Source organism: Sciurus vulgaris (assembly GCF_902686455.1).
Source record: "Sciurus vulgaris genome assembly, chromosome: 6".
Lineage (NCBI taxonomy): Eukaryota > Metazoa > Chordata > Mammalia > Rodentia > Sciuridae > Sciurus > Sciurus vulgaris.
In genome coordinates, this window is record NC_136466.1 from 130,043,159 (window position 1) to 130,065,133 (window position 21,975).

At 34.8% G+C, this 21,975-nt stretch overlaps 1 long non-coding RNA gene across 2 annotated transcripts in view; it reads left to right on the forward strand.

Annotated features, from left to right (window-relative positions):
- The window catches only part of LOC306663133, a 123,358-nt gene that overhangs the window by 17,532 nt on the left and 83,851 nt on the right, over window positions 1-21,975 (forward strand). The window lies entirely within an intron of this gene.

Genomic DNA, 21,975 nt, shown 5'->3' on the forward strand with positions numbered 1-21,975 from the left:
TACTACCTCCAATCCCAAAAGCAAGCAGAATAAGGAATTTTAATGTAAATTCAATCTAACAGAGTAATAATGTTTAGATTTTCCTATCATCTCTGCTTAGTTTTGAAATTGCTTTTATTGTATATCCCTAGAAGTTATGAAAAGCAAATTAGAATTTTCTTTTTATGTTGATCAAAGAAACTCTGTTGAGTAAAGATAGTATTTTTATTCCATGAAAATGTCTTAATAAAAACTCATTTTGGGTGGACTGAAATAATAGGCATGTTTGTGCAATAGTAAAATGATCAAGAGGGGAGAAATATTTCCAGAATTCTGCAGAAAGGACCTCCAAAAATATACTCCTCTGTGAAGCAATGAAAACACTGGGACATTTTATCAAAATATGTTTTTTTAACATGAAATTAATTAAACTCTTGCAGAATTTTTAAAGAATCAAGAAAAATATGAAATTTTAAAAATGAATAAATCTGTGACATTTTAATTTATCCTATTCCCATTCTCTTGCCACCTGTAGTTTTGTAGTAACTCTAAAAATCAATTGCATCACAATTAGGGTAGCTATGAAAACCAGCAATCTGACAGCCACTAGAAGTGGTACAACACATTTGGAATTCCTCAAATACCCCTCCTAAGAATTATCCCTGTTTGACTTTTATGACAAGCAGTTTTCTGGAAGGCTTAATTCTCAAGATTTGCCTTTATTTGGCCTGACTCAGAGCTATCTCTGTGAAAGCAAACTTATTTCAATGATATTTGTTGAAAAAATAAATTAGTGGCAATTGTTCAATATGATAGCAGCCTCAGGCAGCAATACCAATCAGGGAATTGCTGACCAAAACCATATCAGGAAAAACTGGGAAGTTCAATGTCCATAGAGAACTTTAAAAAGGTTCTACTATTCCTGGAAATCTCGGAGGACATGGGTACCTGCAGGCCTGCATGTTTGGCATGGAAAGACCTGAGAATACCCTTATCTCTCACCTTTGACTGACTTTGATACACTGTGCAATTAGGAAATGAAGACTAAGGTAGAGTTGTAAACTGCCTGCTGGCACACCAAAGATGTACTTCCAACAGAGAGAGAGAGTGGGAGAGAGAGAGAGAGAGAGAAACATTTGACAAATACTGGAAGACATTATTAAAGTTATTTAAGGTAATCTCTACTTAATAATTAAATGACCATTGAGTTAATCAAACAGATACTTTGTTGGCCATGACAAACAAAAATTAAAAACTTTATAGAGTTGGTCCATGAAAGTCATTAAACAAACATCATCATCACCACGTGAAGCAGAAGTAACAACGTACAGCAGTAAGAATAAGCCATAGGGAATGAGGAATCCGATTTTCAGAATTGCCATATTATATTATAAATACACAGTTCACATATAAAATATGCAACGAAAAAGCAAAGTATAACCTAAATAGAGGTGGAGGGGGCCTGGGATGAGGAATAGAAACTAACCCCCTAGAAACCTAAAATGTTGGGCTTATTATAAAAAAAAAAACTTTATCAGCTTTTATAAATAGCTAAAATTATTTACAAAGAAAAACTTTAAAATTATTTACAAAGAACTAAAAAATAGTCTAAAGAATTAAATAAATATAGAATGATATATCACCAAATATATAATATCAATAAAAAGATGTAAAATGAGAATTATGAAGTTGTAAATACAATATCTGAAATAAAAATTTTAAAAGAGGGATTCAAGAGCAGATTTGACCTGGCAGAGGAAAGAATCAGTGAACTTTAAGATAGGTTAATTGAAAGATCCAGTATAAGGAACAGAACAACAACAACAACAAAATACACAAAAGAAAAGAAAAATAAGCAAGCTTGCCAATATATGCAGGATGAGAACTCCAGGAGGAAAGGATAGAAGATAATAGAAACAATACTGAAGAAATAAGGGCTAGGGCTGGGGAGATCGCTCAGCTGGTAGAGTGCTTGCCTCGCAAGCACAAGGCCCTGAGTTCAATCCCCAGTACCACGAAAAAAAAAAAAAAAAAAAAAAGGCTAAAAGCTTCAAAGTTCATGGAAAACGTTATTATTCATATTCAAAAAGTTCAATGAACTCCAATTAGGATAGAACCAAATAGAGTCATACCTTGACTCATAGTCACACTGTCAGAAAGCAAAGAAAAAGAGAATAATGAAAGGATCAAAGGTACTCATTCTATACAGGGGGTTCTCAATAAGATTGACATCTGACTTCTCATGAAATGACATTAAGGTCAAACAGAATAGAATGTATCATTAAAATTGCTAAAAGAAAAAGACTATTAACCACATCCAGCAAAATAGTCCTTTGGGGGAATTAAGAAAAGAAATTTAGATATTCCCAGATATGAAAATTCTGAGATAAGTCATTGCTAGCAGACCTGTTCTGTAAGAAATGATAAAGGAATCCTTCATTGTGAAGACAAAGAACATCGAATAGTAACTCAAATTCACATGAAGGATTAAAGAATATCAGTAATGATAATTATATATATAAAACATGAAGGAAAATAAGAATGTATTTTGTTTATAACTTTTCTTTTATCATATTTAAAAGACAATATGGAACAAAAATTATAAAATTGGGTCTTTAGGCTTACAATTAATAAAATGTAATTCATGTGGTAATAATGGCACAAAACAGGGAGTGGGAATTGGCATATTTAAGCAAAGTTTTATATAATATTAAAATTAGTTCTAAACAGATTATTATAAGATAAGGTATTAATTATAATCTCAGATCAACTATGTTGAACTAACTATAAACATTATGTAACAGAAACAGCAAAACTATATACCTACTTAACAACAGAAGGCAATAAAGCAGGAATAGAGAAACTCTCCTTGTACCATACACAAAACTAACTTAAAATAAATCATAAGCCTAAATATAAGAGCTAAAACTATAAAACATTAGTAGCAATATAGTTGCAAATTATCATGACCTTGGGTTAAGTAATTGTTTCTTGGATACAACACCAATAATGCAAGTGAAAAAAAGAATAGACAAATTGGACTTTAATGAAAGGTATAACTTTTGTACTTTAAAGACCACTATCGACAATGTAAAAAGACAACCTACTGGAGAAAATATTTGCAAATATGAATTTGATTAGGGTCTAGTACCAAGAATATATAAGTAATTTTGTAACTCAACAATCAAAGAATTAACTCAATAAATAACCCAATTTAAAAGTGATAAAGGCTATAAATTATAACTTTTCACAAGATATAGATAAAGATGATCCAGGAGCACATAAAAAGATGTTAACATCATTTGTTATTTGGAAAATCAAATCAAAACCACGAATACTGCTTGATACCCACCAGGCATGACTGTGAGATAATAACGAATGTTGGCAAGGATGTGCAAAATTTAATCTTCATAAATTGTTGATGGGATTAAAAATGGTGCGACCAGTTTAGAAAACAATTTGTCAGCTCCTCAAAAAATTGAACAGAGTAATTGTGGACTTATCATATGAACCAGCAATTCAACTCCTAGGATATACCCAAGAAAACTGAAAACATATCTTACACACCAGTATTCATTGTAGCATTATTTATAGTAACAAAACACTGAAAATAGCCCAAATGTTCATCTTCAGATGAATGGATTAAATGTTGAAGAACCATATAATATTATTTAGCCATAAAAAGGAATAAGTTTCCAAAACATAATTCAACATGAGTGAAACTTAAAGTCATTATACTGAGTGAAAGAAGCAAGACACAAAAGGCCATATATTATGTGGTTCCATTTAAATGAAGTGTCTAGAATATACAAGTCTGTAGAAAAAGAGAGTAAATTCCAGGAGGAGGGAGAGGGCACTAAGAATTGGTAGCTAATATATGAGATTTACTATTTAGGATTATGAAAGGAGTTCTAAAATTAGATAGTGGTGATGATTGTACAACTTTATGAACATACTGAAAAAAGTGATTTATATTCCTTAAAGTGGTAAATTATATGTTACCCCAATGAAACCATTGTATAAAATGATACCCTGCTAATAAACTGTAGAGGGTGGGTATGGTTCAAGTATGTACTACATGCACAGTAGTATGATTAGTGAAGGATGAATTTTTAAAAAATTTCTTGGTGAAACCAATTTGTCTACATGTTTATACTGTTGTATCAGAAGACATCAGTGATTCACAATTACTGCCAGCCATGTTTTTCAGTAATGTGTATATGTAATAAATTTTCATCTAAAATACTTTGCAACAATTTGGCTGCTATGCACATAAATTCAGAAAAGTGAATTATTTTTTCAACTTTCAGCTTGATAAGTGTAAAAATTCTAGAGAACAACACGAAATACTACACTGACAATGATTATGAAGCAGAAAAATAAACCATTAGAGTTTCTTAAAATATAACATTCTTCACTTGTTTAAAATGATAGTAGTTGATTTATTATTTGGTTGAGGCACTGGTTGAATATCTACCAACTAGAGCAAACTCTTAGATAATATAAAATTCCAGAATATCTCTATTGATCACAAAACTTGAAGGCACTCCTGTTAGGTAGATAAGAAAACAGAGTAGAGAGCATATTAAATGGAAAAGAACTCTAGGTATCAACGAGGCCATGGGCAGAGTGGACCATACAGAGGTATCTGCACACTCACTATTTGTTCTGAGCTCTACCATCAAATATGCAATTTTAACTGTCCTAATGAAGTTTGATGTTTTAAAATTGAAAACAGGAAGAAATGCTGGATATAGAAATCCCAACAAGTTTCCAACTTCTGGTGGTCTATAATCAGCTCCAGTTGTTTATTTTAAGAATTATTGCAACCCCTTATTATTAAGCAACGGAATGGAATTCAAAGTAGACAGAATGAAATTGAGAGATTTGGACTGACTGTTCTAGAAGGGAGTTTTAAGATTTTCTTGAAATTGGAAAGAGAGAGAGAGAGCAAAAACCAAATTGAGTGTTTATTAGTCAAAACCTAAAAATAATCAAGTCAGCAAATTAAAAAGTGAGTCTGTAAGTCTGGTTGTATCCTAACATTTAAGACACACACACACACACACACACACACACACACACACACACACACACACACACTCCAGCACATAATCCACAATATAACAATGTTCTATGCAGCAACACAAGCTGAAGTTAAGATACTCACCTATTTTGCTATTGCCTCTGCACTATTTCACCCTTTTCCTTTCTTTATTGATGTTACATTACAGCTTCTTAGACTTTTATGTGATATTATCTTTTACCACATTTGCAAAGATTTTGTCTGTTTCCAAATTTAAGGAGAGTTTTGTCTTTTCATAATGTCTCATGGAAAAAAATAACAATTATTACTCACATGATATTTTGTAATTAATTCAGAATTGTTCTATTTTTTATTATGTTTTGAGCTTTAGTTTTCCCATTAGGAAACCCGGCAAATATCTTCAATTTATTTTACTTTTTCAAAACACAGAGCCACATAATAAATGGAATTGCTGAGACTGAAATCTAACTTTTGAGTGTTTATATTTTGATTTTTCAATTTTGTTTACCCACAATCTGGGAACATTTTTAAGAGAATTTTTTTAGAGAATTTACTATATGTTAAGCTGGTAGTTTAATACTTGCCTCTTTGTAGTAAATACACACAGAATACTATAATAAATCTCTAGGACACATCTGTTTCCTGTTCATTGTGCACATCATGTTATAAACCTTTGGAATGAAAAATGCCATGTGAAAACCTCAAGAAATGACAATAGCAGCCGCAGTGATGTTTTTTGGTGCTAACTGGTAATGTGGGAACTGATTATTTATCTCAAAAGCCTTTAAAAAACAAAGCAAACTTTGGGATATATTCAGTTGAAAAATAAACCTTGAAATGATATGGTTTCCAATAACAATAAATAAGATATTCAAAAAAGAATTCTGATTCTTTTTACAAAATGCTAACATTTCTTAAACTTGTCCATTTTTTTTATTAATTTTATAATGTGGTTTAAAGTTAATGCCTATAGGCATGCCATACACATTATTCTTTCTGTTAGGTAATAGAGTTGTTTGCAGCACCAGAATGCATTCCTAAACAGGTTCACAATTTTAAGTAATAACATATTCTGGGCAGGTTGCGAACTTTTTATTTGGAACAAAGTATATTGAAAGTTTGCCTTCTGATCTTAATTAGCCAAATAAATCTTAATTTAGATATTAAGATTCTAAATTAGGGACTTGAGAGTTAGATTCCTTTGATGAGAAAACATGACCAACTGCCTTATTTGAAGAGGATTAGGTTTGGTAAACATACACTGCATATCAGAGGCTAAAAACCTATACTGAAGTGTAGAAGAATTTACCTCTGTTTGCACTCCTCTCTTGTCCTTCCCCTTCTCATCTTCTTCACTGGAAGGTTTCTGCAGGTTTTTGGTTTTTAGTTTTTTTCTGCAGAGAACAAAGTTCTCTTACTAGGAAAGAGGCCTCTTTGGTCACATACATGAACATATTTGCTTGTGTACTTATGCTTGTGTTAGGGGACAGGCAGACGGGGATGGTGGGAGCACCAGAACAGAATGATTCTATAAAATGGGCCCACGTGCTGATCCCCACATGCTTTCTTTTCCAAGAAGCAATTTGCCTGCAGCTGTGCCTGACCTATGGGAACAGGATATGTCACATTCCTCAGCAAACTACCTGTTATCTGCAGGAGGAATGCAGGCCCAAGATAATGTCGATGGAGAACCCGAATAGACTTTTGTGACCAGATCCTGAAACTCAGGGAGATAAAAGGCTAATTCCTCTTAAGAATACAATCTGTAAGACTGTATGGTTAAAAACTCAGTCAGAACCAGTCAGCATGGGTCAAGGTGACCTAGACTTGTTACAGCAATAGGTACTTGAAAGTCTGATGTCATCCTGTTGTCAGTCAAAAGTCAAGAGGTGGACATGAGCAGGACTCTCTGGAAACTTCTCTAGAATCCCCAATAAAACTGGAGTGCAGGAGAGGCAGGTTGTTCCTTTTTTCTCTGAGAAAACCCACTCTCTCCCTTGAGAGTATCCCCTTTCATTTGTCCTAACCCCTCAATAAATTCATTTCTCTTACTCTGAGCGACGTGTCTTGAATCTTTCTGATTTGGTTGCAAGAATCAGGGTTTGAAGCGGGGTAGGTCTTCTCACTGCCTCAGTTTCTGCAAAGGCCCCAGTTCTGTAACACAGATACTAACCTCCACTCCGTCAGTCTTGTCCCAGCAGGTATTAGAAATTCTAACCAGCTGGGATTTTATGTACCAGTCAATAAAGGATATTTTTTACAGAGGTGGAACAGAGCAGAGGGAACCATCAAAGCCTGTTGGGTCAGGAGCTGTTCCTACACGTAGGCATCATGGTACAAAAGAGGGAGAGAGTGTTACCAATGAGAGGTAGAGACTCAGGAGGGAGTGGGTACCCAACAGAAGCTGTCCTTGTAGAACCAAGCAATCAGTGAGGTGGCGTGAGGATCAAACCTAGGGTGAGAGGAGCTAGGAGGGCATAAGAAATATTTGATTTCTCCCCTTTTCTGCTAATAAAATTCCAGGGGCTCCCACTGGCTTAACCTGGGTGATGCCATTCATAAGGCCAGTCTCTTCTGCAACACAGGCCAAAGGGCTGAGAATGGACATGGGGGGCATGGCAGCAGGCAGAGGGTATCTAACCCCCATAGTCAAAGCTGTATTTTCCTTGTCTGCTAGTTTTTCTGCCTAAGTTGTCAAGTGAACTGACCTCTCAGGGCTTTGTCTGTTTATTTACATAAGTGGGTGCTCCTTCCCAAGAGAGTGGACAGTGCACAAGAGAGTGGACAGTGCACCATCTGTGTGGCCACCAGAAGAAACCCTGGACCTCAGATTATTGGGAGTGATGGTTGAGAATTTTGAATGTTTTTTAAGACCCTCTTAATTCAGGTTCTCCACAAGCTGGAGTTAATTGACCAGGATGAGTCAAAGTCAGGGCAGAAATCATTTTGGAGGGGAGTTCCCGGGAATTCTTACACAGAACTTTAGATATGGATTCACATTCCTGAAACTAGAGAGCTACAGGATGACTCTTACCTCTGGTAGACTTGGTTTTCTCTCAGTGATCTTCAATTAAAGCAGGACTTTGGTTATCATATTGGCCCACATCTTGAGGCTGGGACATCTGCCCAGAGGCACCAGGGGCTCTGGTTGTGCCTATAACACTGGCATAGATAATCCAGATGAAGGAGAATTTACCAGGCTAGAAGGGCTCTTGTTCAAGACTTTGAGATATTGTTTCTGTAGAAATGTTTCTATAAAATAAAATTGTTTTGTAAAACAAATTCAATATCTGATCTTATTAAATACTGGGGGTTTGGAACATAAGTGCTCTTCAATACATTTTTGAAATAAACTTTCCTGTGTTACTCTTGTGTCGGGTTCTGGTTCTCATTGTAAGAAAGAAGCCATCTTGCCAAAAAGCACTGGAACAGTCCCTAAAAATGCATCTGTTTGGTATCATGTAAACATGGACAAATATGAGGATAATTTAATGTTATTGAATGTTATTAATGCATCTGATTTTCCCATGCTTTGATAGTTATTTAAATTCACCTCTTTATGAGGTCAGGGAAAAAACTGTGGCCAACACATTGGAACTAGCTGCTATATTTTACTGAATAACTCCATTGATCCAATGTTATTCATTGAGCAGAATTGAATACTTTCAAATTTTAAGACCACTACCCTGGTCACTATTTCTATAGTATGACCCTCTATTTTTTTTTTTTTCACTTTTATCAAAAATATAGTGATAAAATTGGAGAGGAAAAAATTCAGTAAAAGAATACTTAGATTTGAAACTTATAAATAAAGGAAATATGAACATATAAATTGTTTTACCATTGAGGGAGCAGCCCTTGAAATTCTGCTGCTTGATGTCACAGTATCTTCCAAATTGTCTTGTCCCTCAAAATTTATATAGAGAAGGATCATGAAATCTCAGTCGAAATCCTTATGTTGTTAAAAATCAATGATTCACTAATCAACACAAACTATGAGACTTTTAATTCCCAGGGTAGGGATAGGGTAGAGACATCAAGAATAAGAGGGGGAAGTGTTGAGGGAGGTCTGGTCACTTAGTCTAGTCATGTGAGTTCACAGAGGAGGGTGGAGGTTTGTTTGACCTAAAAGCACCCTGGCTACCAGAAGGGCAAGAAAGGAAGGGGCATGGGAAAACGTTTTCAGTGTTGCGGAACCAGAGAGGCCATGAACTGTTCACTGACGGGAATAGGAATCTGTGACTTTGGTTTCAATTGTGAGGAATCTGGGGTCAAGAGAAATCCCAATCTGTGCTTTGACTTCATTTGGGTGAGGCTGATAAAGAACTGGACTGCAAAGAGAGGGATACAGTGACAACAGGGCAGAAGGTCGGGGGCAGAGGTGACCTCATGCCAGAGAAAGCCTGGAAGGGGAACTTCTTTGTTTAAATGTAGTTTGCAACTGTAATTTAAAACTGTTAACTCTATCATCTATTGATTGCTGATAAATCTTTTAAATCTTTTTATCAAGGACATGCAAATTCTTTTGTTAAGGAATCTGCAAAATGTCTTCAGAACTTGGAGAGTAGAGGAGAGTATAAGGAAAGCTTGTGCTTTAATTTCTTGGTTCATTAGAATAATAAATACTTATGGAATACTAATTATATGAAGAATTTTATGAAGCTGCCATAAAATATTTATCAGTTAATATCAAATTTTCCTTTAACTTAAAAAGATTCTTTCATACTTCTATGTGTATGCTAGGTATTTGGTTTTACATATATATAGATATTACACACACACACACACACACACATATATGGACAGATTATTAATGTGTTTTGAGAAGATAATATTCCTCAATTAAATACATGACCTGCTGAAAAAGTTTTGAACAGCCACACTGTGACATAAAACTCAGCCTTGTAAACAAGGATTTCTGGAAGTTTGATATACAAGGTCCTCCACCCATTTTCCTGTCACACAGGATGTAATGGCTTTTGTTGAAATGCAGTATGACACTAAATAGCTGGCGGCTGCTGAATGTGTTGCTTATTATTTGGATCACTGGAGAGTTTCGTTTACAGGAAATCAAATGCCCTTTAATAGAAAGTATTGATGTCCAATGAAAAAATATAATTTGAGACTTTGTTATGAAAATTTTCAGGCATACATAGTGATTAATACTTCTTATACCCAAAGTTTTATTCTTAAAAATGCATATTGACAGTTTAGGTGCACACTTAATAATTATCTGTGAATCAGAATTAAGACCCATAATGCTTCCTCATTTAATCCAGGTCTCTTAATATACCTTCTGCCAAAATGAGCTGTCATTTTAATGGTGGTACTTTTTGGCAGTAGGCTTCAGGGAAATGCAATAACATTTTACCCAATAACCTATCAAATCATAGTATATTATCATTTTATTGAATATTGGTTTTGGAACCAATATTTACATCCTATTCATGAGTGTACCTACTGTTGCCCATTTTTCCAGTGGAGTTCTGGGTCTTGGACCACTGCTCAGTAAAAGTTTATTCCCCTGTTGGCACTGACTGAGTTCACAAGGATATGGCAGGACTGGGCAGAGGGAAATGTTACTTAACATTATGTACTGCATCTGCTGAACCCTACGCTGCTAGTTAAGTGACTGCTGCTCTCAGGTAGGAGAGTTGGTACACATAATCATTCATTTATTCTTCAGAATTTATTGAACTATCCCAAGCCATTTTCAAGGACTAAATAAGACACAAAATACCTGTCCTCATAAAGCTTATTTTTTGTTGTTGTTGTGAGGAGATAAAACATAAAAATAAATAAATAAATAAATAAATAAATAAACAAAAAAACAACAACAACAACAAAAAACTGAATAGGGCTGGGAGATAGCTTAGCTGGTAGAGTGCTTGCCTTGCAAGCACAAGGCCCTGAGTTCAATCCCCAGCACCGCAAAAAAAAAAAAAAAAAAAAAAAAAACTGAATAAATGAGATAACATGTCATATAGGAATAAATATCACCCAGATAATTACAGTGGAGTGAGTGGTGGTAACCACTTGTATAGTCAGAGAAGTTTGGTCATTAAATGGAATGCCTAAACCTCAAGTTAGAAAAGTTCTGGTTTATAGTACATACACTAAAGTTACATCAAAAACAAAACACATCCAGGTGAATCGAGGTTATGTTCAGAGTTCAGCACCATGCTAGAAGAATCCAGAACACTTACATGGTATCCAAGTAGAAAAAAAAAAAAATCTGTCTTGGCCTTTAGAAATGGAGTGTGGAATCATTAGTATTTTGAGAATCTGTGGGTTTAATTTTAAATTGTTTTTTATAATGATTACCTTTAATCTAGTGTTTCCCAGGAAAATATTTCATTTTCTGAAGAAGAAAAAACAAATCTTGAAATATTCAAATTTAAAACTGTATGCTCCATCTGAAGTGATAGGGGGTCAAGCATCTTTCCATCCCCAATTGAGTGAATCATATTTTTACTGTTTAAATTAAAAATTTTGCTTATGTTAATAACCTTTATTTTCCATTTGGAACAAAAGAAACAAGTTCAATGTAAATATAAAAATTAAGCAGCAAATGAAAATGAAAATAAAAGTCAGTCTCAAGTGATAACCTCTATTAGTAACTTATTTTTATGTACACATGTATATTTATAAAACTGTGATCACACTGTGTGCTATTTTTTAATCTTTTTTTCATTGTGTAATTTCCATATGCAATGTTTGTGCTCATATTTTCATGCTATTGACTGTAAATTGACAATATAATTTTTCATTATGACATTTCATTGCATAGTTTTATCATGTCCTCTTCTACTGGACACTTGTGTCCTTTCCAATTTCTGTTATAATGAGCAATGAACATTTTATCTACCTAATCAGGAGTAAACAGTGCAATAAAAGCAGAAGTAATGGACTCTTAACCCATCTAGGGAAGTCAGCAAAACCTTTCAGAAGCAAAATTTTCTACTGAAATCTGAGAAGTTCATCTGTAAATGATGAGAAAAATCAGAACTGAACTAAATATCATTTATCTTTATTCTAAATCTTTCCTTGATCATTAATTTAATAGAACATTTTTTAAATGGTCTCTTGTTCTCACTGACCCTCAGAATTGGAAAAGACATATTTGATCCTTTCCTCTCTCCCTTTCTTTCCTACACTCTGTAATAATAATAAAACATTTTCATTTGCATAGGAAAAATAAAATTTGTTCTCTTTTTATTCCCAGATAAAACTGAACACACTGATCATGCAACAAAATTTCTTGAATTGTCTGGAATGTCATATTTGATAATAGTCTCATTGAATCAGGCATAACAAGTCCATCATTAACAAATAAGCATTGTAATTCATATTTTGAATCAATGCCAACAAAGCCCCACTAGGAAACTAAGCAGATGTCTGTTTTGTGGCTTACAAAATAAGTCTTACAGGTGATAAAGTCACTTCCTGGAAGCCCAGAAGCCCTGCATATTTGAAGGATCTTGACAAAATGTTAACCTACATCTGCCTTATCTTTGCTCATCAGAATCTTAATCATTCTTTAAGACCCGTTTCCAATGTCATCTTCTCCATTAAGTCAAGAAGCGATCATGGTTCATAGGAATTATAAACCACGTCCCTGGAGCAGGGTCCAGTAGTTAGATAACCCAAGGGATTGTAAAGACCAGAAGAGAAAATAGCAAACAGACAAGATAAGAATCAAACACCAGGATTTAAGGTAAATAGAAAAAGAAAAAGTAAAGACTAAGTAAGGATTCAACACAGAAGACAAATTCTTACATTTTAACACAGTTGTGAATAAGGACCTACGTCATGAGCCAAAGGAGATAGCGAGAAAGAGAGATTAGGATTCCTGGTTCACCCATGGTAATATATAAGCTGAGCTGGCTTTAAAATAGTGTTTCTGCCAACTTTCACTTCTGTCATGAATCAAATAGAAATTGTGGGCAAAGTTATATTAATATTTCCTTTTTTTACATTGTTTATGATTTTACAAACTGGTTTGTATAGGTCCTAGGATATTATTGGCATATGAGACAATAGCTGTGTCTGTTGCTTCTATTTCACGTGAGATGGGTAGGTGACATTATATTATGATGAACGAGAATTTCAGCATGCAGGAAACGGTCTACTTAAGTCCGGAGAAAATAAGAGGAGCTAGAGGTTGTAAAGAAATATTCTAAGGTCCCTCCGCTCTGGCCACCTGATCCCCAGTACAGTTGGAAATACATAACAGTGTTTTATGATCAAGAAAGTAAAATAAGAATTGCCAGCAAGAAAGCTGAGGAGTTTGCTCCAACTTTGAAAGGAGTTGACTTCCTACAGATAAAATACTACGATAAAGAGACCAAAGAAGATTTCAACAGTTTATTTATGTTCTGTACAATGTTCATGTACCTAGTGTCCAAATTCATCTGACAAGTTTTTCTGTGAGTTTTCCAAGTTGGTTTGTATCACAATATGATAAAGAAAATTATCAACATTACACATTATTTTCTTGCTCATGACCGTATCCTACACGTTTATGTAGGAATTTCAAGTAAATTGTTGACAATTTGTCAATTTTTGTGCTGTTAGTTGGATGGGAGGTAAAAGTATGTTGAAAAGAATTTAAAATACCTCTTGATATCAAGAAATTTTTGTGGTTCAGAAAATTTATAAGACCTAATTTGTCAGATTACTCAGAAAACAAAATTCTTGCTTCTTACTAATACAAGAGAGAATGTCACAGATTGAATTTAAAATTAAGGGGGCGGGGAAGCTATACAAGGATAACTTAATTTAAGGAAGTGAAATAGATTCAAATGAGACTTGTGGGTTGAATAAATGGGCATTTGCTTCCTTTTTTAAACTTTTCTGAGTTAAGCAGATTCTTAGATGTCTCAAATTTGCAGATATATTGTTGTAAATGAAGGTCCAGTTTCAGAAGAAATCCCTAAATAACAAGAAATGTAAAACACACTTTAAGTTTTGGCAGGAACCTTTGGAAGATAAACCTCAAGATCTTTCTAGATCATCATAAAGACTGGATATATCTGAAATCTGGTAGTTCTGGAATTTGGGAGATGTATATCAGTGAAATACACATCTGTGAAATACACTTAAACTAAGCAAAATATTCAGCTCTGTGACCAAACACCTGGCAGAAACTACCAAAATAAATCTAAAAGTTATCATTTTTATAAAATTACTTATTTTTTTTTTAATTTTTTACTGACCATATTTTGATTCATTGTATACAAATGGGGTACATCATTTTGTTCCTATGTTGTACATGATGTAGATTTATACCATTTGTGTAATCATACATGTACATAGGGTAATGATGTCTGTCTCATTCCACCATTTTTCATACCCCACCCCCCTCTCATTTCCTTCTACATAATCTAAAGTTCCTCCATTCTGAAAGTTATCTTTGATGATGTTAATCTAATTTAGAATTGGGATGAGTATTCAAAAATTTTAGTCTTTAAATTTTTAAATTAAAAAAAAATTTTTTTTTTAAATTAGTCATTCTTTAAATGGAAACACTCCTTACTTGATCAAAATATATCATTTAATAGCCCTGGGTCAATTAAAAGAAAACCTTTTATATTTAAGAAATTTAATAAACAACATTTGGATTACTTTGTTATGTTTTGACCATGGTTTTGACAATTGGGTTCTATTGTACCAATTCTATTACTGAAATACATAGCCTACCCTTGTGGATTTTTGTTCATGTGGTCATTGTTGAAAAACACATGGTGGTGATCTAGGTATTAGTCTCTCAACAAAGACAGTTTCCTAAGATGTAAATAAATAAATAAGGTTTTTAAATTATAATAACGATTTAACTTGTGTTAATACATGCATATATATTCTGCAAAAGAATAAACAAAAATAATGATCACAAAGGCAACTTTGAGAAGTATTAACCCATTGATAATAGTTTATGGACCACAGGATGGCATTTCATTCTTTTCTGTGTTTCTGACTTACTTTTCTACATCTTCATTGTTTAGAGAATTTCATAAATTAAAATTGAAATTTTGTGAATAAAATCATATTATTTTACAACATCATAAATTCAAAAGGGAGCAAATCAGGTCATCTTGGAGAAAAGCCAGGCCACCTGCTGACTCATGGCCCCCAAGGTGCAGTGCCCTGGGCTCAAATGCTCAACAATGTCACCATGGATGACCACTCCTTGGCAAGGAAGAGCTTAGGGCTGTTTCATTGGACACGTAGTTTATGGGTGTTTGTGTGCAATTGTGAGGTGGGTAGGTGATGAGCAAGGAAGTTTTAGAAAGTTTTGGCATGACACATATGTCTGCTAGGGGTTGGATGTCTTAGTAATACTCTTTAGAAGAAAAAGTCATCAGGAAACCAGTGGCTTCCAGTTACTGTCTGTAAATTGAGTTAGTAATTGTGACTATAAGATTGAAATCAAGAACTCAAATAAGGCCATGGGCTTACGTATCAAAAAAATACACCTTTGTTTCCGCATAGATGGATACCTATCATGTACATATTTAAACATACAGGAATAGTCTTCATTGCCACAAAATAAATGTGATTTCTCTAATATTTTCTTCAAATTCATTCTCACCTTAATTTAAATTTTCCCTTAATTCTGATGGTGACATGAGAACAGAAAAAAAAATTAACTACAATAAAATAATAGTGTAAAAGATAGATCAAATTAGATATTATATGAAACTAACATTTGCAGGTGAAAGAGTGAAGAGAACTGGGGTGGACAGTAAACTTGAGTTACTCCAACCTGCTAAGTTTTGCCCTTTTAGAATGTGGCCTTAGTATTATAAAAGCTAATAGAGTTTAAAAAGGAAATCAGAACTTTATAATATTTAAAACTTGGCAAGCTTCTGATTGAAATTTGCTGGCTTTCCCCCACTTCACCCTCCTCCAAATTCTTCAGGGGACATTCTTTAAGAAAGACTTGGTAGAGGGCTTGAAACAGTCCAGAGGTCTCTAGTCTGTAACCATGTCTGGAAGAAGATGAAATAAAATCTTCCTTTTAATACTTTTTGGTAGTTTTATTACCTTTTTTTCGTTTAAAAAATGTTTTATGATTACACAGTGTGATGGTTCATTTTATATATAAACTTTTTCATGGGAGGCCCAGTTATTTGTTCAAACATTGTTCTGGTTGTGTCTGTCAGGATATTTGTGGATGCCATTAACATAAATGAGTAGACTGAGTGAAGTGGATGCCCTCTTCCAATGTGTGTGGGCCTCATCCAATCCCTTGAAAGCCGGAAGAGAGCAAAAAAGTTGGGTAAGGGTGTAGTCCTTTCTGACTTCCTTTGTGCAAGTATATCAGGGTGTTCTCCTGCACTGAAATGCAAACTGAAACATCAGTTCTTCTTGGGTTTTGATTTTGCTGGCTTTCAGTTTGGAACTATGGTGTTGGCTCTTCTAGAACTCGAGCTTGCTGAGTGTGGTTCCTGGGACTTTTCTGTCTCCATGATGGCATGAACAAATCCCTTAAATTAGACCATATATATATACATATATATAAAGATATAGTACTATTTCTCTCTCTCTCTCTCTCTCTCTCTCTTTCTCTCTCTCTCATTGTTTTGTTTTTCTGAAGAACTCAGGCTTCTAATCATGGAGATTAGAAAAAAGGGTTTGTTTGTAGGGAGAGAGGGAGTTGAGTGCCAGGAAGTTTCACTCCACTCAACACACTGACTTCTGAGCAGGTCCTTCTCACATAAGAAAGCAAATGTGAGAACTTTAAAATACATATCAAAACTTCGGCATTAAAATAAGGAAGAAGAAAGTAAGCAGAAAAGGATTTGTCAAGTGATCTGTTTTTGTCATTAACTGTGTGCCTTTGGGCAAATCATTTCCCTTGCGTATAACTTGCTGAGTATAAGTTGTTGCATCTGAGGACTAAGGGGCTAAACATTAGAGAACCTGCAATTAGAATTTTATTTTCCAGATATCATACATTGTTAAGTGGGATACCAAATACATTATCTTTATCAGATAAAGTAGGAAAGACTGTATTATTAGAAAATATAATTAGATATTGGCAAAATATCATCACAACCATGTGTACATGTTTATGTTTACAATAGACATTTCTGGCTTTTCTGTTTCTATCAGTTTGCTTCTTGTTAATTAATTTTTTTTTTTTCTGTGCTGGGGATCAAACCTAGCATGCCAGAAAATGCTCTACCACTGAGTTACATGCCCAGCTTCTTTGACCATTGATGGTTGATGTTGATAAATGATTACAATACCAAAATCATAAAAGAAAGTTATGGGAGAAAAGGTTTAATTGGAAATCCTTTTCTATTAGCTTTATTTTCTGAAAACTGCAAAAAAAAAAGTTTGCATTACACATTTTTATGGTGGAAAACTTTGGTCTAGAAATTGTGGGAACATAATTTAAGGATTCCTGGATAGGTGTTCCCTAAGGTCCCTTCCAGCTATAACATTTCATGCTTCTACATTTTTAAAGTGTGGCCAAGCATGATCCATGTTCTCTTAGTTGGAGAAATTTTAAGAGAAATCCTTTTCGAAACAAAATATGACTCTGAGCTAATTTTTTGTTCATTGAAATTGAGGAATAAACAATTGAGGACAGTAAAATAGCTTAAATGCATGCAAACATTGGCCACTAAATAAATGTTTAGGGATTTATTCAAATGGCCCTTTAATCAAGTCTCTATACAGAAAGCTTCGTATTCCTCTGTATTCATTTATTTTAGTGTCTATTACCAATTAAGAAATGATCTATATACTGGAGACACAGTAATGAACAAAGGAAGTAAAATTCCCATCTTAATGAAGCTTATATTTTAATGGAGAGAAATAGAAAGTTGATGAAATATGAAAAAAAGCATATTAGTGGTAAATTTTATGGAGAAAATAAGGCAAGAAACAGGAAAGAGTGTGTAGGGCAGGGGTATCTAAGATAGGATAATCACGGAACACTTACTGTGAAAATGACTAAACATGGGAAGATCTATCTTTGTGTCATCTTGGGCCATTCTCTGGGCGACTTAACAGCCCTGACTCCTCATAGTTTTGGAAGCTGAGAATTCCAAGATCAAGGAGACAGCATATCTTTCTGGTGAATGTTCTCTTCCACTTTGCAAAGGACTGTCTTCCAGTTGTGTCCTCATATAGTGGAGTGCATAGGGAAAAAGGTCTTGTGTCTCTATCTCTTTTCACATGGTTACCAACCTCCTTAGGTGAACCCCACTGTGAGTGATTTTCTAACCTTAATCACCTTCCAAAGACCTAAGTTCCAATTACTGTCAATTACCGTGATAGTGATAGTTAGGTTTTAAACCTGACAATTTGGTAGTGAGACACAAACATTCAGTCAAAAACAAGATCTATAGCTTACTGAGTAAATCAGAGTGGAAGAATCCTAAGGAGCATTCCTGGAATGTTCAGGAGACCTGCATATTTGAGATAGAGTAATGGTGGCAGAGAGTGAAAGGATATGAGGTCATATCATATAAAAACTTGTAGGCTATTTGGAGGTTTTGTCTTTTGTTCAGAAATGGAAACCAGTAGAGAATTTTGGAGAAAAAAAATGGTATCATCTGACTATTTTTAAAGAATCATCCTTTCCTTTTTTATTTTTGGGGTACTAGGGCTTGGACCCAGCTGTGCTCCACCACTGAGGTACAATCCCAGTTCTGTTTATCTTTTTATTATGACATAGATTCTTGCTAAGTTGTCCAGGGTGGCCTTAAACTTCGTGGACCTCCTGCCCCAGCCTCCTGAGTTGCTGGGATTACAAGCCACCCTCTATTCATTAAAAAAAAAACAAAAACAAAAACAAAACAAAACCAAAAAGTATAATGTGGCAAGGATTGAAGTAAAAAGAACAGTGAACAGTGTGAAAGCAGTTGCAGGAACTCTAGTATAAAACAATAGAGGTTCAGACCAATATGCAGGTGGTGAAAGGTGCATAGAGCTGACAGTGTTTGTTGAAGAGATCAGATCTGGGGTGTGAGAGAAGGAGAATTATCAAGTTTAACTCTAAAGTCAACAAATGTAAGTTCTTCCTCATTTGCAAATATTCCTATACCAATCTCAACTGCTTGGTACACTCCTGGGCGTTTGTTTTCAATAGCCTATTTTCTTTGCTATTTCCATTTCAGAAGATGCCAAGATCAGTAGAGTGTGGACTAGGACCCAAACCAAGGTCACCTATAACCTGGCGTCTTGCTAAAGGACTGCTGACTCATGGGAGCACACCATTCTCATATGTCCCATAGATTATCTGCTCTGTGCTCCTTGCATGTGGTTCTCCATCTGATCACCCATACTTCCTGGGTTCAGCGTCTATCCAAATACTTATCTCCAAAATCCTCCCTTCTGGATGTGAAAACAGGATCTGCTGGGTGCAGTGGTGCACCCCTGTAATCCAGCAGTTCAGGAGACTGAGGAAGGAGGACCATGAGTTCAAAGACAGCCTCAGCAACTTAGCGAGGTCCTAAGCAACTCAAGGAGAAACTGTCTTTAAAATAAATATAGAAAAAGGCTGGGGATATGGCTCAGTGGTTGAGCATCCCTGGGTTCAATCCCTGGTATGTATGTATGTATGTGTGTGTATGTGTGTATACATATATATATTTTTTTTCTTACCCATTGTCAGTATGCTAAAACACAGGCATAGATAATGGTAGGAATTTGTTCTGTGAGAAATAAGCAGATAAAGTGTTGCTGAACAAATATTAGGAATTTATTATTGTTGTATAGAGATTTATATTCAAAGGATTTATTCCTACTCTGAAGATGAAGAGCTACACTGTGTACTATAGTAGCCATTAACCACATGCAGATATTTCATTTCAATTAAATATAATTAAAATATTTAATTATATTTAAATAGCTCAATAACTGTATGTGGTTAGTGGCTATTCTATTGGACCCTGCAGAATGGAGGACACTTTACATCATTGCAGTCACCTGTATTGGAGAATGCAGTTACTGATTACAGAGGAGGGGGCCTGAGAGTTAAAGGGTCACAATACCATTTTGATGGACTAGTTCCCATCCTGGGGAGTTGTCCTTCCAAATTTACTTGTGAATATATGGGAATTGTTTTTTTTTTTTTTTCACACTAATGACCATACCCTAGGTCTCCAAGAGTTTTCAAATTACCTCTATTCCTTAATATATCTTTTGGGCAATATTGTGTGCATAAGGGCACATGGGAAATCAAGAATCTCTTTTCACAATTCCGTGAGGTGCGTGTTTTGGACTCAATACAACTCTTAGCATTTTTCAAATGCCCTTTTCCTGAACTTTAAAAAAAAATGTACATATTAGAAGAAACAAATCCCACGTTTCAACATATTTATCTTCATCCAGTTTTTGATTTGAAGACTTGTAGTGTTTGAAAAATCTTTGGGGATTTTCAAATGAGGTTTAATATTAATTTTCTTCTCCCAAAAAGGAAGTTAGTTTTGATCATGGGTAAATGATCACAAAATTCCAAATGTTTTATCTTGCCTTCAAAGCTCAGATTTGTCAATTTAGGGTGGGTGTCAAGCATGGCAAGAGATATTCTTTCACTCATGAGGCTCACTCCATTAACAGCTTTTGCTTTAAAGACTAAGGGTGGTGTAAGCTGTCTTAGAGTAAAAATGTTTAATTGTGAATTATTTTGTTAATGCAAATTGCAAACTATGAACCATTCTTTTGAAGAGTTTAGACTCTTCATAAAGGTAAAACTGGAGCTAAGCAAGCCTACCACCAATTATGTCTTTGAAGATGAAGCAGTGAACTGGCTAAACAGAAAGCGGGTACTGCAGACTTCAGAATAACATCTGAAACCATCCAGAACTTTGTTAAATAGCTCAGTTAGATAGTTACTGCTAGAAAAACTGTGCCCTTCATACTCTGGCTAGCACTGACAGGCCTATGTCAGCTCAAAAGTTGGTTAATAATATGTGTAGTATCCAATATCATGGCATGCAACTCTTAGGTTAGGTGATGTTTGACCAGAGTACCAGATCAAAAACTTGTAATAAAAAGTGTTGTGACTATAAATTGTGACCTTACCTTATACCAATTTGAAAAGTTATGTCTATGTGTACAAGTACTCATCCCTGCATTCCATGTATATATTAACATATCCATTTCATAGTTGAGTAGAATAATGCCTAAAAGCAGAATCATACAGAATTTTCTGATTGAATCCTCAGAACTCCAGTGTTCATGCCCCGCCCCCATGCTAGGGATCCAACCCAGCACTTTGTTCAGGAAAGTCACTACTACTGAGCTTCTTCCTCAACCCCCAGATTTCTTTTTAGTAGTTTTATACTATATTTACTTTTCCACTGTAAGGTCTGTAGAATATGGTATTTGGATTCTAATAGAGGAGATGTAGAAACAGAGACAAGTTCTATTGGGGTCATCATAATGGGGAAGAGGATGGTGTCTATGGAGAAAGTAGACAACCTAACAGGGTAACTGGGGAGTTTTAATCACCCTGAGGCTGGATTGTGCACATGCATCACAGTCCTTGGATAAGTTCAGCCATCAGACTGTTGGAAGTATTTGCTGTTCTATTTCCCCATGACCCCTTTTCATAAAACCATTAACTGGAAATATTGCTACCATATTTTAAAATCTGAAATCTCCTACCTCTTTAATGAAACTTCTTCATTGTACCATTGTGAGTTCTAACTTCAGTGTTAGAAGTAAAATTATCCAATGCGCCATTTATAGTAAACTATCAAAAAATGTTAGTTTTCTTTGCTCCTTTCTTCGAATTTATTTATACTTAAGTTGAAGTTCTGTGATTTTCATTCTAGTCCAGTGCACACGATTAGCTTCTTCCTTTAATTATAAATTCCATTTCATAACAATTGCAAATTCCAGGGAGTGCATTTCAGGGAAGTTGCTGCAGTTCATTTGAGGATAAAACTATTGGCATTTGACCTTATGTTGCCATTTGTAGCATG